This window comes from Ursus americanus, chromosome 13, assembly GCF_024610735.1.
Source record: "Ursus americanus isolate L20-20 chromosome 13, mUrsAme1.1.p, whole genome shotgun sequence".
Classification (NCBI taxonomy): domain Eukaryota; kingdom Metazoa; phylum Chordata; class Mammalia; order Carnivora; family Ursidae; genus Ursus; species Ursus americanus.
The window spans coordinates 39975820-39990465 of NC_142139.1; the positions used below are offsets into that span (position 1 = coordinate 39975820).

Genomic DNA, 14646 nt, shown 5'->3' on the forward strand with positions numbered 1-14646 from the left:
ATTCCTTGCTGATCAGGGAGCCTGATGACATGAGACTCAATCCCAGGACGCTGAGATTATGACCTGAGCCAAAGGCAGATGCTTAACCCACTGAGCCACCCTGGCGCCCTCGCCAGAACTTTACTTGTGAAATGCAGTTTGGATTATTTTTCATTGAAAAATACGTTCTGACTTCTTTCCTTGAAAAATCTTACTCTTTCTTGCCTACTTAGATTACGCTATGAGATTTTTCGAGGCTTATCCTCATTGGTAAGGCAGTTTGCTCACTGAAAGAGCTTTCTCACTCCTGTAAACATGGAGATTTTATTATGTGGTTCTTCTAGGTAATTTATAAAAATAATAAATAAACTTTAAACACTGGCCATCAGGGATTACTGCATTTTATTGAGATCTTTTTGTCCCTACCCCTTATTTCTAATCTCTGAGTTTATTCCCTGTGTGTGATACATTCCCGTCATCTGACTTTTGAAGGAGTTCAGATCAAGCCTCCCTAAAATGTGCCACTTTGGCATGTGGATTACTTTGAGCTGAATTCAGTCAAGGCCCAAAAGACTCAGGAAGAGCTTTTACCTCCCCCTTGGCTGCCTAAGAGAATTTATATAGAGGGCTTGGTCTAGGAAGAGAACTATCACGGGAGATAACTACAAGAGTATGGTCTAGGTGTGGTAAGCTGGGGGGGAGGCCTGGAGATCAAGTTCCTTTCTGTGTCCTACTGTCTCTGCATGGCATGGAAAACATTTGTTTACCAAACATGAGCTCTTCCCATCTTTCTATAAATTGTCTTTCTCCCCTTCAGAGTCTAAGACTTCCAGCCCCTTCTCCTTAGCTCAGGATGGTATATAAGCCTCAATTGGCCAACTGACTGTAGGTCACATATTTTATGGGGCTTCTGAATGTATGTAATGAAATTTGTTTTTCTCCTGTTAATCGGTCTTGCATCAATTTAATTATTAGACCAGCCAAAAGGACCTAGAAGGGTAGAGGAAAAATTTCTGTTTCCCTCCAGTGCCATTCATATTTTTGTTTCTTCCATTTTTACGGTACAACCTTGTTAGAATTATTTTTTGTGAGTCTCCCTCTTGTCTCAGTGGCTGGTCCTTCTCAGTCTTTTTTCCTTTGTTCCTTGAGTATCGGTGTTCCCTAGGGACTGTGAATTCTTTCCTTTCCTCCACATCTCACTCATATGCTCTCTCCTCAGGGCCCACTTCTGCGTGCCCACCAGGCCTTGCTCAAATGTCCCCTTTATACCACCCTTTCCAGAGTAGAACCTGGCTCTCAGAACTCCCCTCTTGGCTTTAGTCCCGTACAGTCAGCTGCCTGCTCGACATCCCACGGGCAGATCAGGTTAAAATATCCAAAATGGAGCTCCTCTTTCTACGCCCTTGAAATCTGTGCCTCCTCTCATGGTCCCTGTCTTGGTGAATGGCATCACCATCAGCCTTAATGTAGCTAACAGTTATCTAGCATTTCCTACATGCCAGGCATTGTTCTAAGGACTTTCTGTAACTCTCACAAAATCCTTTGAGGTAGATTCTATTGTTATTCCCATTAAGGAATGTGGGAACCCAAGCACGGGGGCTTAAGTAGCTTCCCCAAGGTCACAGAACTGTTAATTGGTGGAGATGGAATCCCAGAGCATGTGGTCTTCATCCTTGTGCTCTGCTGCCTTCCTCTCAGTAGCCCAGCCATCTAGGATGACCCTTTGCTTCCCCCTCTTTCCCCCTGCGTGTCTGCTCAGTCCTCTGGAGCCCGCTTACAAAATCTCTCTCAGAAGCACACATCCACTTCTCTGTTTTCTGTTGTAAGTATTCTGGTCCTGGCCTCCATCATCTCTCACCCCTGCTCTCATATATTATAACCCGTGTCCTCTTTCCATCCTTTTCTTTATATTATTGCCCGAGTATTATTCTTCCTTGTAGTCATCTGGTTATGACACTCTCTGCACTCACCAGCCTAACCTCTCCATGGTCAGTCAGCTAGTGTTGGGTGAATCGTCTTCTACTCCACTTCACTGTTGAGTAAGCCCCACCAGTCCTGAGGAAAGGATGTTCCAGACATTTGATGAATCTCACTGTAGGGCAGAAAGCTGGAAAGGTGCGGGTAGTATCTGGGTGGTATCTGACATATTGAAAGTTAGAGAATAAAAGACAAATGATATCTCTGTTTTTGCCTCTCTCGGTCCTTAATTTCTCTTTATAGCAATACACGAACAATAAAAAACTCAGAGGCTCGTGTGGCACAGAAAGGGTTGGCGTCGGTAATTTGGGCAGTTCCTAGGCAGAGGGCTCTCTCCGTTCCCACTCCAGTTCTGTGCTCTAGCATAGTAGACTGTTTGCACTCCCTACAGTATGTCATGTTCCCTCTTCTTCTTCTGGGCCTTTGCATATGCCCTTCCCTTCACCTGGAATACTCTTCCCTCACTGCCTCATTTGCCTGGTTAACACTACCATTTCCATTTTCAGGTCTCAACTTAAATTTCAGATCACCTGGAAAGCCACCTCTGATGCCATTATCTTTCAATAATTTGGGTTAAATGCTTTTTATTATCTGCTCCCATAGCATTCCATTCTTTCCCTACCATGTGCCTCATCAAACTGTGCTTTAATTGTCTGTTCAGTTGCTTCTTTTAGATGGTAAGATATATTATTTATTTCTGTGTTTCCACTGCCCAGTATAGTTCTTCAGTAGATATTGATTATATGAAAGAGTAAACAAGTATTTAAATGAGCTAATTGATTTCTGCCAATTCCATCTGCATCTTACCTTTTAAAAATAACTCTAGAAGTTGATATATCAGTTAGGGTTGGGTTCACCCATAAGTAAGTACCAGAATCAATGCCTCAGACAAATTAGGGAATTATTTTTCTTCCACATAAAATAAGTCTAGCCCTAGGCTATCCAGGCTCAGTAGAGTGGTTTCTTGATTATGAGGGACCCAGGTCTGTCTGTCTTTCTGTTTCACTCTCTTGGGTGTGATCCTTGCCTCTATGTTCCCATCTGGTATCAGAAGTCTAGCCATCTCTAGGTCCTCATTCTAGGAAAGAAGAGAAAGGTCAAAATGCAAGAGGGAGCTTGCAGCAGTCTGCCTTTTGTTCCCACCCCTTGGTGAGGGGCTTTCCTGAAAGGCCTTCCACGGATTTACCCTTATCTCATTGGTCAGATGGTATCACGGTATCACCTCTGGCTGCAAGGGAAGCTAGGAGATGCAGTTTTTGCCTTAGATGTTGGCTGCTTACTATAAAATTGGGATTCTGTTAATAGGAAAGGTGGGAAGGGGTGCCTTGTGGCTCAGTGAGTTAAGCATTGGACTCTTGATTTCAGCTCAGGTCATATCTCAGGGTTGTGAGACTGAGCCCTGCGTGGGGCTCCTCACTCAGTGCAGTGCCTGCTTGTCCCTCTCCCTCCTCCTCTATCCATTCCCCTCTGCCCCTCTCCTGCGTGTGTGCACTCTGTCTCTCTCTCTCAAATAAATAAATAAGATCTTTAAAAAAATAAGGAAGGAGAGAATCAGCAGTCTTTTGGAATATTTTGTGAGGCTTAATTACAGGTATGTAAAACAAATCTAAACTAATATATTTTTTTTCGTGGGTATTTGTACTTATTGATTTGAGAGTATATACCTTCTTAAAGTCTCATTGAGATATGTCCCAATCTTCTGAACATGGGAGAAGAACATTTAAGCAAAAGATTTGGCAAGAGATATTAAGAAGTAAGGAATTTCTATCTTTAATCTCCTTCTCTTTACTTTTCTATAAATCTAAAATCTAAATTATATAAATTGGATAATTTTGATAATGATGTGAGAAAATTCTTAGGATATAATTTTAAAGGGAAAGAGCAGAAATCAAGATTAGATCCCAAGTCTTTAAATTCTTTTAAAAAATTCCAATTTTAACAGTTGTCATTTATTCCACTATAAGGATGTGCCATATATATTTAATCCTTCTCTATTATTAAACACAACTTGTTCTAATTTTTCACTATTAGAAATATTCTTTGATGAGAGACTTAGGACATTTGTAATAATTCTGTTTAGATTCCTGGTAGATTTATAGAAGAATGAACAGAAGAGATTAAAGATGTGGATCCTTTATTTGTTGATATGTGTTGCCAGTTCTTTTGCCAAATGTGTACATATACACTTACGCTTCTGATTTTGTAGAATTTATGGAATTATTAGAAAGTATAGGATAAAGACTAGGAAGATATTAAAACCTTTTTTTTTTTAAAGATTTTATTTATTTCTTTGAGAGAGAGAGAGAGAGATAGCAAGAGGGAGAGCATGAGTGGCAGGGAGAGGCAGAAGCAGGCTCCCCACTGAGCTGGGAGCCTGACGTGGGGCTCCATCCCAAGACCCTGAGATCCTGACCTGAGTCAAAAGCAGACACTTAACCAACTGAGCTATTCAGGTGTCCAGGTATTAAAGCTTTAAAAGTAGTTTATCTCTTGTGCTTCAAGTGATTTTTATTATCTTCATTTTCTATACTTTCTTTGCAGTGACTATATATTGCTTTTATGACTTAAAAAGGAATTCAGTTGAATATAAAGAACATGCCTTCTATTTTGATGATCAGCTGCTGCTTTACTATTTGGGGTCTCAGCATCAAAGGTGAAGTTATATTTTGATGTTTTAATCAAAGAAGAGTAAACAGTGGCAGAAGTATCTTATAGACTTTGTAATTTTACATGTTAGCCATACTTTCCTAAATTTGTTTAGAGATCCTTTCTCTACTCTTCCTAATAATTTAGACCTCACATAATACAAGTGAGTAAATGGAAATAACAGGAGTTGCTGGGTCTTTTTATTTTCCCCAGTGGCTTTTGTTGTAGCTGTTAGAAACAAAAACACCCCAAAACTTAAATTCTCACATTCAGTAGCAGGATTAGAGTATAACCCGTGTGTAGTCCTAGGGTCCTTTTGAACTTGTCATCATTTCCAGGGCAATTCTATTAATATATGAGTATATATTTGTTTCTAGAGGCAAAAAATGAAGATTATGGAGCATATGGGTTCATGTAAGTGATCCTTAAGTAAGACAAGGTGTCCCAGTGACCTCTGTAGCCAGGAACAGATTAATTTAAAGGTGCCTTCCAGAATGTTAGAGGAGAGGGTGTATGAAAAACATGTTAAATATAAACCAAAGTAGTGTCAGTTAAAAAGCAACAAAAACGAACTTCTAAATCAACACTATATAGTTGGGGATTTGGGGACCTAGGGATGGGAACGTGAGGGTTAGATTATGTTTGGCCAGGAAAGGGCAGACTTGTGGGAATGTTTTTTGGGTAGTTTTCTACAGGCTGTTGAGAATGAGCATACTTTTCTAATATAAAAACATTCTGTGGACTGCTGCAAGATTTTGCCCCAATTCTGTTTTCCATCAATTGAGAATATGATATTGATAGAGTGTTATGAAGACCCTATAAGTATTATACTATCTGTATACTGTCTATATGTTTTTGAAAAGACGGTAGTTTGGCAAGTAGAGTTTGGCAAGCCATGGCCCATGGACCAAATCTGGCCTGCTGCGTGGTTTTTTTATTTTTTGTTTTTGTTTTTAAATAATCTACCTGCTGAGAATAGTTTATGGATTTTTAAATGGTTGAAAAAAAAAAAAAAAGACAGGGGGCTCCTGGGTGGCTCAGTTGGTTAAGCATCTGACTCTTGATTTCAGCTCAGGTCATAATCTCAGGGTTGTAAGATCCAGCCTCACGTGGGTCTCCATGCTGGGCATGGATCCTGCTTAAGATTCTCTCTCTGACTCTCCCTCTGCTCCCCCCAACTCATGCACACTCTTTCTCTCTAAAAAACCGAAACCAAAACCAGGAATAAGTATAGAGAGCATACAGTCGAACCATGAACAACATATGGAGTTAGGGGGACAGACCTCCCTGCTTAGTAGAAAATCCGTGGGTAACTTTTGACTCTCTAAAACCTTTACTACTAATAGTTGACCAGAAGCCTTACTGATCACATAAACAGATGATTAGCACACATTTTGTATGTTCTATATATTATATACTGTGTTCTTAAAGTTAGACAAAAGAAAATGTTATTAAGAAAATCAAGGAAAATACAGTTATAGTGCTGTATTTATTGGGGAAAAAAGCACATATAAGTTGACCCATGTAGTTCAAATCTGTGTTGTTCAAGGATCAACTGTGTATGTATCCTGCAAAGCCTAAAGATTTATTTATTTATATTTACTGTAAATTTTCAACCCTTGGTCTAAAGTAGTAGTTTTCAATCAGAGGCAGTTTTGCCACCAGGGAACATTTGGCAATGTCTCAAGACATTTTTGGTGGCCACAACCGTGGGGGGGGTGCAGATGCTATTGGCAGTTAGTGGGTAGAGGCCAGAGATATTGCTAAACATCCTACAATGCATGGAATGGCCCCTCAAGACGAAGAATCGACTGATCCAAAATGTGGACAAAGACACTGTCCTTGCCCAAACTTTAGTTAAGCTCCTCTGAGCCTTCTTGTTGACTGGGTCTCACCCTTGGCTCCCATCCTGTTTTTGGCCTGCCTAACTCACTTTTGGCAAGAATTCTGCTGAGCCAGTTTAGTGAAAATTCCCTTGTTCTTCATATCTGATCACCCTGGCTTGCATTCAGCAAGAATCCTGTTAGATCAGTTTAGTAAGAATCCTCCATCCTTGCTGACTTGTCTTAGTCATTTTCCGTCTGCCGACTCCCTCACTCTGCTTGTTGGTTGACAGAAATTGCCGGTAGTCTTTTCTGTATTTGGAGTTGACCCTGATTTCTCTCCTCTCTTTCTATAGTCTTGACACCTATTGTAATAGTCCTGAGTAAAATCTTCCTTACTGGTTTGACAAGTGTCAGAATATTTTCACTTTAGCAATGTCAGTAGTTTTGAGGTTTAGAAATCCTGGGCTATAGTAATGTTTGGTACATGCATGAATTCAGGGACCACCTCTGTGGAATGAATGCAGCAAGCTCCATTTCCCTTGGGGTTCCCGTTTTCTAGGGAGGAAGGACCAGCCAACACAAACACACACTTAGGGAATAGTTGTTTCAGGACTTGGAGGAGTCCGGGTGTAAAGATATATTACCACAACTACATTTCCAGGGTAGAGGAGGTTCCGTGTGGATAGGCGTGGCCATGATGTTTGGCCTTGGCTCTAGTCCCTGGGTATCCTTAAGAATGAAATAAGGTTGACTCTGTCTAGGGGTATTTCATTATTTACCTCTCTTTGTCTCCAGTATTTTTCTACACATTGGCATCTTCCTTAAAAGAGAGAACCTTGGAATCTTCAACTCAAAGTAAAATGCTAAAAGGCCAATGTAGGAACTTGTTAAAACACGTTTAGATGGTTATTAAGCAATAAATAGAAGTGATTACTGTATCTTTCCTGGCTCTCATTTAGAAGTGTGGATGAAGAGAACAAGTGTGCGCAGAAGGTCTGGAGATGCCTTTCTGTATTTTGGGGTAGAAGTTGAGAAGCTTAGAAATCTTCATTGGTGAGTGAGAGGCAAGAGAAAGTGAAAGACAAAAGCTGTAACTTGACAAGATCTTAACTATGTGTGTCCCAGGCTCCCTTTTCTTTGGCCTGCTTGTTCCCGAAGACTTGGAGCCCTGGGACCTGTTCAATCCATGTGGCGTTGCTGCCTTCTCTGGGCTGAAACCGTGGATCCTGTGGTTTACCTACTGGTCTGAGCTTCTCTCTTTCCCACATGAAGCCAATCCTGCCCAGTACAAGTCCAGCCTGCTCAACTGAACCCTTCTAGCGGATGGTTCAGATTATTCTGTATCTCTCATTTTCTTTTCTTCTTCTTTTTTTTTTAAATGTTTTTTTATTATATTATGTTAGTCACCATACAGTACATCCCTGGTTTCTGATGCGAAGTTCGATGATTCATTAGTTGCGTATAACACCTAGTGCACCATGCAATACGTGCCCTCCTTACTACCCATCACCAGTCTATCCCATTTCCCCACCCCCCTCCCCTCTGAAGCCCTCAGTTTGTTTCCCAGAGTCCATAGTCTCTCATGCTTCTCATTTTCTTTAACAACCTCATTTTCCTTGACCACGTTATTGCTGACTGGGTTCTGATATATGACTTCATAAAATAAACATAGTTATAAAATGGCCACAAAGCCCTGATGCACGCTGATTAGAACCTCTCTCTGCATTTCCCCCCCATTCTCCACCCGGATTCTCATCCCCCCTCCCATTTTCTTCTGGAAACCTTTCATTCTGATGATTGGAAGTCACAGAGCAGACCCTGCTCCTGTTTATAGGTCTTCCGCGGTTGTCTGGGAGAATCTTCCCTTAGAGACGTTGCGGATACTATTAGGACATTATTAGAGACTGTTTTAATGACTTGGGATTGCCCACACAGAAGATGTCCAGAAGGACATGGGGAAACTGTAACGTTTGTGCAGAGAGAGGAGGGGAGCACGTAGAGATCGCTCATTTGCAGCCTAGCGGACTTTGTGGCCCCTTTTTGTTTTCTGGGCCCCAAGAGGACCATTTTAATGTACTAGCAACTCAGTAAAAGAAGGCAACGATCAGGGAAGTAATGAGGCGGAACCTCCTAATTTACTATTTGTTATTCAAAAAATCTTTTTTTCCCCCGGACTAGATCAAGATCAGCTATTCTCTTCAAATAAAATCCGTCCATTAAAAAAATTTAATCTGCTAATCTCTCCTGAGAAATACTGTGTAATCTAAACCGAAGCATACGGATTTTGGAGCCTGCCTGCCTGGGTTCGAATCCTGCCTCTGGTCCTTGTCACCTGGGGCAAGCTACTTCACCTCTCTCTGCCTCAGTTTCCTCAGCTGTAAGACAGGGAAAATAATAGTATGCCTACCCCTCAGCTTGTTGTAAGGACCATTCAGACATATCTTGTTTAACTGTGCTTCGTTTTATTGCTCTTCACAGATAACTGTGTTATTTACAAATTGAAGGTTTGCGGCAACCCTGCCATCAAGCTAGTCTGTCCGCACCAACTTTTCCAGTGGCATCTGCTTACTTCACGTCTCTGTGCCCCATTTTGGTAATTCTCATGTCAAGCTTCTTCATTATTATATTTGTTATGATGATCTGGGATCAGCAATTATGACTCACTGGAAGCTCAGATGATGGTTAGCATTTTTTATCAAGGAAGTATTTTTAAATTAAGATGGGTACATTGATTCTTTTGGACGTAATGCTGTTGCACACTTAACAGACTACAGTATAGCGTAAACATAACTTTTATATGCACCGGGAAACCAAAAAGTTCATTTGACTCGCTTTATTGTGACATTAACTTTAATGCAGTGGTTTGGAACCGGACCCACGATATTTCGGAGGAATGCCTTTATTAGTTTATGTGTAAGGCACTTAAAACAGTGCAGACCACATTGGAAGTGCTATTGAAACCTTCGCTATTATTAGTAGTGTTTATTGTAGTCTTGGAGTTATGACCTAATCTAGTCAGATATATTTTTAGGGAATTCAGAGGCATGTGTTCAGACATTTCCAGAAAGAAAAGTCTAAGCGTTCTTCTTTGAAATACCTTAAATCAGAGAAACTTAAACAGTTGGCAGTGTTAAAGTGTATATTTTTCAAGTAAGGAACTCCCCATAGACATAGTAGTATATAGCTTTTATGTTTGAGGTATCTTTAGCTGGCCAAAGTTGCCGAGGTACTGAAAAGTCCTCCTGCTGCCCCCTGGGTATCTGGGACGGATGTTGGTTAAAATGGCACTTGGCTAAGTAAGTATCACTGTGCAAATATTGATTTTCTGAAGAGCATAGGAATGAAGATGCATAGGGAGTTTAGTTTCGGAGGGGATAGCAGAATATGTGGAATTTAAATTTGGGTTATAGTAGCAATAATATAGGCAGTAGAAACATCCAGATTTAGGGCATTGACAGAATATATTGGCCATTTATGGAAGGGGCAATTTTTCCTTCATTTTGTTCAGGAGATGTGAGTTCAGAAGATTATAGACATTTTTTATAAGTATAGTTATTTTGTTTAGATGCACAGAAACATTCACACATGAGATTTGCTTTCCTAAAACACCAAAGGAAATTCCTGAGCTTTATCTTTGCATTTTTTGGCACTAGCTTCAATTTTTTAAATATATGTTTACAACCAAGTACACACTGTGTTAATATGTGTTGTACACATATATAAAAGGATGTAATTATGGTAGAAAACAAATTTAGGGAAGAGTTATAGATTTTTTTTCCCAAATGAAAACATATCTCCTTCTCTGAAAATGGTTTTCTTTAGGCATCCCAGGAAATCTGAGCAGCATTCTGCCAGTTGTTTTTTTTTTTTTTTTTTTGGAGGATGAAACAGATGCTCCATTGATCCCCGATATGGTTATTTATGTGGCTGGTTTTCTACACGAAGGGAAAAAAGTTTGATTAATTACCATTAACTGTGACATATCCCGTGGGTAATGAATTTCTTTTGTGTGTGTCTGTTTTCTCCCTGTTTCGAATACGTTGGTGGCTATGTAATAGGTTCCGGTAAAGCAGGCTGCCAGCACACTTAGTGGAAAATAAATGCAGCTCTTCAGAGGCGTAGGATGGCAGTGTTGTCAAGTACTTAGCTGGTGCTGGGACATGTGGTGCCTGCCACTGTCTGTAGGACCCAAATCCTTAAGTCATTTTCCTGGGCGTTTGTTGAGGGTGTGCAGGGGCCTGTGCATGCTTGAGGTGCCTCCGGAGGCTTGGAGCTGCAGTCTGTTGCCCTGAACACCAGCGTGAATTTGAAGCCGGGCCAAGATCGGACCTATGGCTCTGATCCTGGGAACTCCTCTTGTTGACTCTTGGCGCTCGGGTTGTCGTTTTGGCCGTTCTTTAAATGAGTGCTTTCTGGTTTGAAGTAACAGTATCATTTGACGTGGTTTTGCACATTTTTTTCGCCATTCGATTTAATACCATACCGGCGATAGGCAGGTGTCAATGATGATAAAGTAAGATTCAGTGATCTCCCAGTGACATTAAATGGCATGTGACAGACTGAATCTCAGACCCAGGCCTTTTGAGCCCGGGCCTGTTGCTCATCCTTCTGTCCCACATGCTATTTTATAGATTGTTGAATTGGACTTGCTAATATTTTCTTGAGCATTTTTGTATCTATGTCGGTTAGAGATGTTGGTCTGCAGTTTTCCTTTCTTGTGATGTCTTTGTCTGGTTTTTACTACTACGGTAATGCTGGCTTCATAGAATGGGTTAAGGAAGAATTCTCTACTTTTATCTTCTCTATAAGAGATTATAGAGAATTGATATACCTTCTCCCTTAAATGTTTGGTGAACCTGGTGAACCCGTCTGGGCCTGGTGTATCTGTTTTGGAAGATTATTGATTCAATTTCTTTAATGGATAGAGACCTATTCAGACGATCTATTTCTCTTTGTATGAGTTTGGTTAGATTGTGTCTTTCAAGATCTTGGTCCATTTCATCTAGGTTATCAAATCTGTGGGCCTAGTTCACAGTATTCCTTTATTATTATTAATGTTCATGGGATCAGCAGTGATGGTCCCTCTTTCATTTCTAATATTAATAATCTGTGTCCTCTTTCTTTTTTTCTTAATCTGGCTAAGAGTTCCACTGTTTTTGAGATGTTAGTAAGGAACCAGCTTTTGATTTCATTAATTTTCTCTGTTGATTTTCTGTTTTCAATTTCATAGATTTGTGCTCTAATTTTTATTATTTTTTCCTTCTGCCTACTTGGATGTAATTTGCTTTTCTTGGGGTATCTGGGTGATAATAATTTACTTTTCTTGGGGTACCTGGGCAGCTCGGTCAATTAAGGATCTGACTTCTGCTTGGGTCATGACCTCAGGATCCTGGGATGGAGCCCAACATGGCATCCTGCTCAGCGGGGAGCCTGCTTCTCCCTCTCCCTCTGCTCCTCCCCTTTGCTCATGCTGTCTCTCGCTCCCTCAAATAAATAACAAATCTTTAAAAAAATTTAATTTGCTTTTCTTTTTCTGTTTTTTTTTTAAGGTAGAGGTGTATATTACTGGTTTTAGATCTTTCTTTTTTTCCCTAATATACGTATTTGATGCTATAAATTTTTCTCGAAGTACTGCTTTTGTTGCATCTCACAGATTTTGATAAGTTGGATTTTATTTTTATTTACTTTAAAGTATTTTAAAAATTTCTCTTGATATTTCTTCTTTGACTCATGTGTTATTTATTTATTTATTTATTTATTTTATTAATAATGATTTTTTATTATATTATGTTAGTCACCATACAGTACATCCCCGGTTTTCGATGTAAGGCTCGATGATTCATTAGTTGTGTATAACACCCAGTGCACCATGCAATATGTGCCCTCCTTACTACCCATCACCGGTCTATCCCATTCCCCCACCCCCCTCCCCTCTGTAGCCCTCAGTTTGTTTCTCATAGTCCATAGTCTCTCATGTTTCATTCCCCCTTCTGATTACCCCCCCTTTCTTTATCCCTTTCTTCCCCTACTGATCATTCTAGTTCTTATGTTCCATAGATGAGAGAAATCATATGATAGTTGTCTTTCTCTGCTTGACTTATTTCACTAAGCATTATCTCCTCCAGTGCCGTCCATGTTGTAGCAAATGTTGAGAACTCATTCTTTCTGATTGCTGAGTAATATTCCATTGTATATATGGACCACAACTTCTTAATCCAGTCATCTGTTGCAGGGCATCTCGGCTCCTTCCACGATTTAGCTATTGTGGACATTGCTGCTATGAACATTGGGGTGCATATGGCCCTTCTCTTCACTACGTCTGTCTCTTTGGGGTAAACACCCAGTAGTGCAATGGCTGGATCATAGGGTAGCTCAATTTTTAACTTTTTAAGGGACCTCCACACGGTTTTCCAGAGTGGCTGTACCAACTTGCATTCCCACCAACAATGTAGGAGGGATCCCCTTTCTCCACATCCTCTCCAACAATTGTTGTTTCTTGCCTTATCTATTTTTGCCATTCTAACTGGCGTAAGGTGGTATCTCAGTGTGGTTTTGATTTGAATTTCCTTGATGGCTAATGATTTTGAACATTTTTTCATGTGTCTGTTAGCCATTTGTATGTCTTCATTGGAAAAGTGTCTGTTCATATCTTCTGCCCATTTTTTGATATGTTTATTTGTTTCTCGTGTATTGAGTTTGAGAAGTTCTTTGTAGATATTGGATACCAGTCCTTTATCTGTAGTGTCATTTGCAAATATATTCTCCCATTCCGTGGGCTGCCTCTTAGTTTTTCTGACTGTTTCCTTGGATGTGCAGAAACTTTTAATCTTGATGAAGTCTCATAAATTCATTTTATCTTTTGTTTCTCTTGCCTTTGGGGATGTGTCATGAAAAAGGTTGCTTTGGCTGATGTCGTAGAGGTTGCTGCCTATGTTCTCCTCTAGAATTTTGATGGATTCCTGTCTCACATCGAGGTCTTTCATCCATTTGGAGTTTATTTTTGTGTATGGTGTGAGATAGTGGTCAAGTTTCATTCTTTTGCATGTAGCTGTCCAATTTTCCCAGCACCATTTATTGAAGAGACTGTCTTTTTCCCACCGGATGTTTTTTCCTGCTTTATCAAATATTAGTTGCCCAAAGAGCTGAGGGTCCATTTCTGGGTTCTCTATTCTGTTCCATTGGTCTATGTGTCTGTTTTTGTGCCAGTACCATGCTGTCTTTGTGATCACAGCTTTGTAGTACAGCTCGAAATCCGGCATTGTGATGCCCCCAGCTTTGTTTTTCCTTTTCAACAGTTCCTTGGAGATTCGGGGTCTTTTCTGGTTCCATACAAATTTAAGGACTATTTGTTCCAGTTCTTTGAAAAACGTTCTCGGTATTTTGATCGGGATAGCATTGAAAGTGTAGATTGCTCTGGGTAGCATGGACATTTTAACTATGTTAATTCTTCCGATCCATGAGCATGGAATATCTTTCCATCTTTTTATGTCTTCCTCAATGTCTTTTAAGAGTGATTTATAGTTTCTAGAATAAAGGTCCTTTACGTCTCTGGTTAAGTTAATTCCAAGGTAACGTATGGTTTTTGGTGCTATTGTAAATGGGATGGATTCCCTGATTTCTCTTTCTTCGTTCTCGTTATTCGTGTACAGAAATGCAACTGATTTCTGAGCATTGATTTTGTATCCCGCCACGTTACTGAATTGCTCTATAACTTCTAATAGTTTGGGAGTGGCTTCTTTTGGGTTTTCCATATAGAGTATCATGTCGTCTGCGAAGAGAGACATTTTGACTTCTTCTTTGCCGATTTGAATACCTTTGATCCCTTTTTGTTGTCTGATTGCTGTTGCAAGGACTTCTAGTACTATGTTGAATAATAGTGGCGAGAGTGGGCATCCTTGTCGTGTTCCTGATCTTAAGGGAAGGGCTTCCAGCTTTTCCCCATTGAGAATAATATTTGCAGTAGGCTTTTCATAGATGGCTTTTATGAGATTGAGAAATGTACCTTCTATTCCTACACTCTGAAGGGTTTTAATCAGGAAAGGATGCTGTATTTTGTCAAATGCTTTTTCGGCATCGATTGAGAGGATCATATGGTTCTTGAGTCTTTTCTTGTTGATATGATGTATCACGCTGATTGATTTGCGAATATTGAACCACGCTTGCATCCCAGGTATGAATCCCACTTGATCGTGGTGGATAATCCTTTTAATGAACTGTT

At 40.1% G+C, this 14646-nt stretch overlaps 1 protein-coding gene across 8 annotated transcripts in view; it reads left to right on the top strand.

Annotated features, from left to right (window-relative positions):
- Positions 1–14646, top strand: part of FHIP1A (FHF complex subunit HOOK interacting protein 1A) — a 241748-nt gene that overhangs the window by 71415 nt on the left and 155687 nt on the right. Inside the window, exon 4 of one of the 8 annotated variants that reach the window (XM_087866508.1) lies at positions 8907–9021. The exons of the other annotated variants lie outside the window; for them this stretch is intronic. The gene's annotated coding sequence lies outside the window, so the exon portion shown is untranslated. The remainder of the gene's footprint in view (positions 1–8906; positions 9022–14646) is intronic. 8 annotated transcript variants of the gene reach the window in all.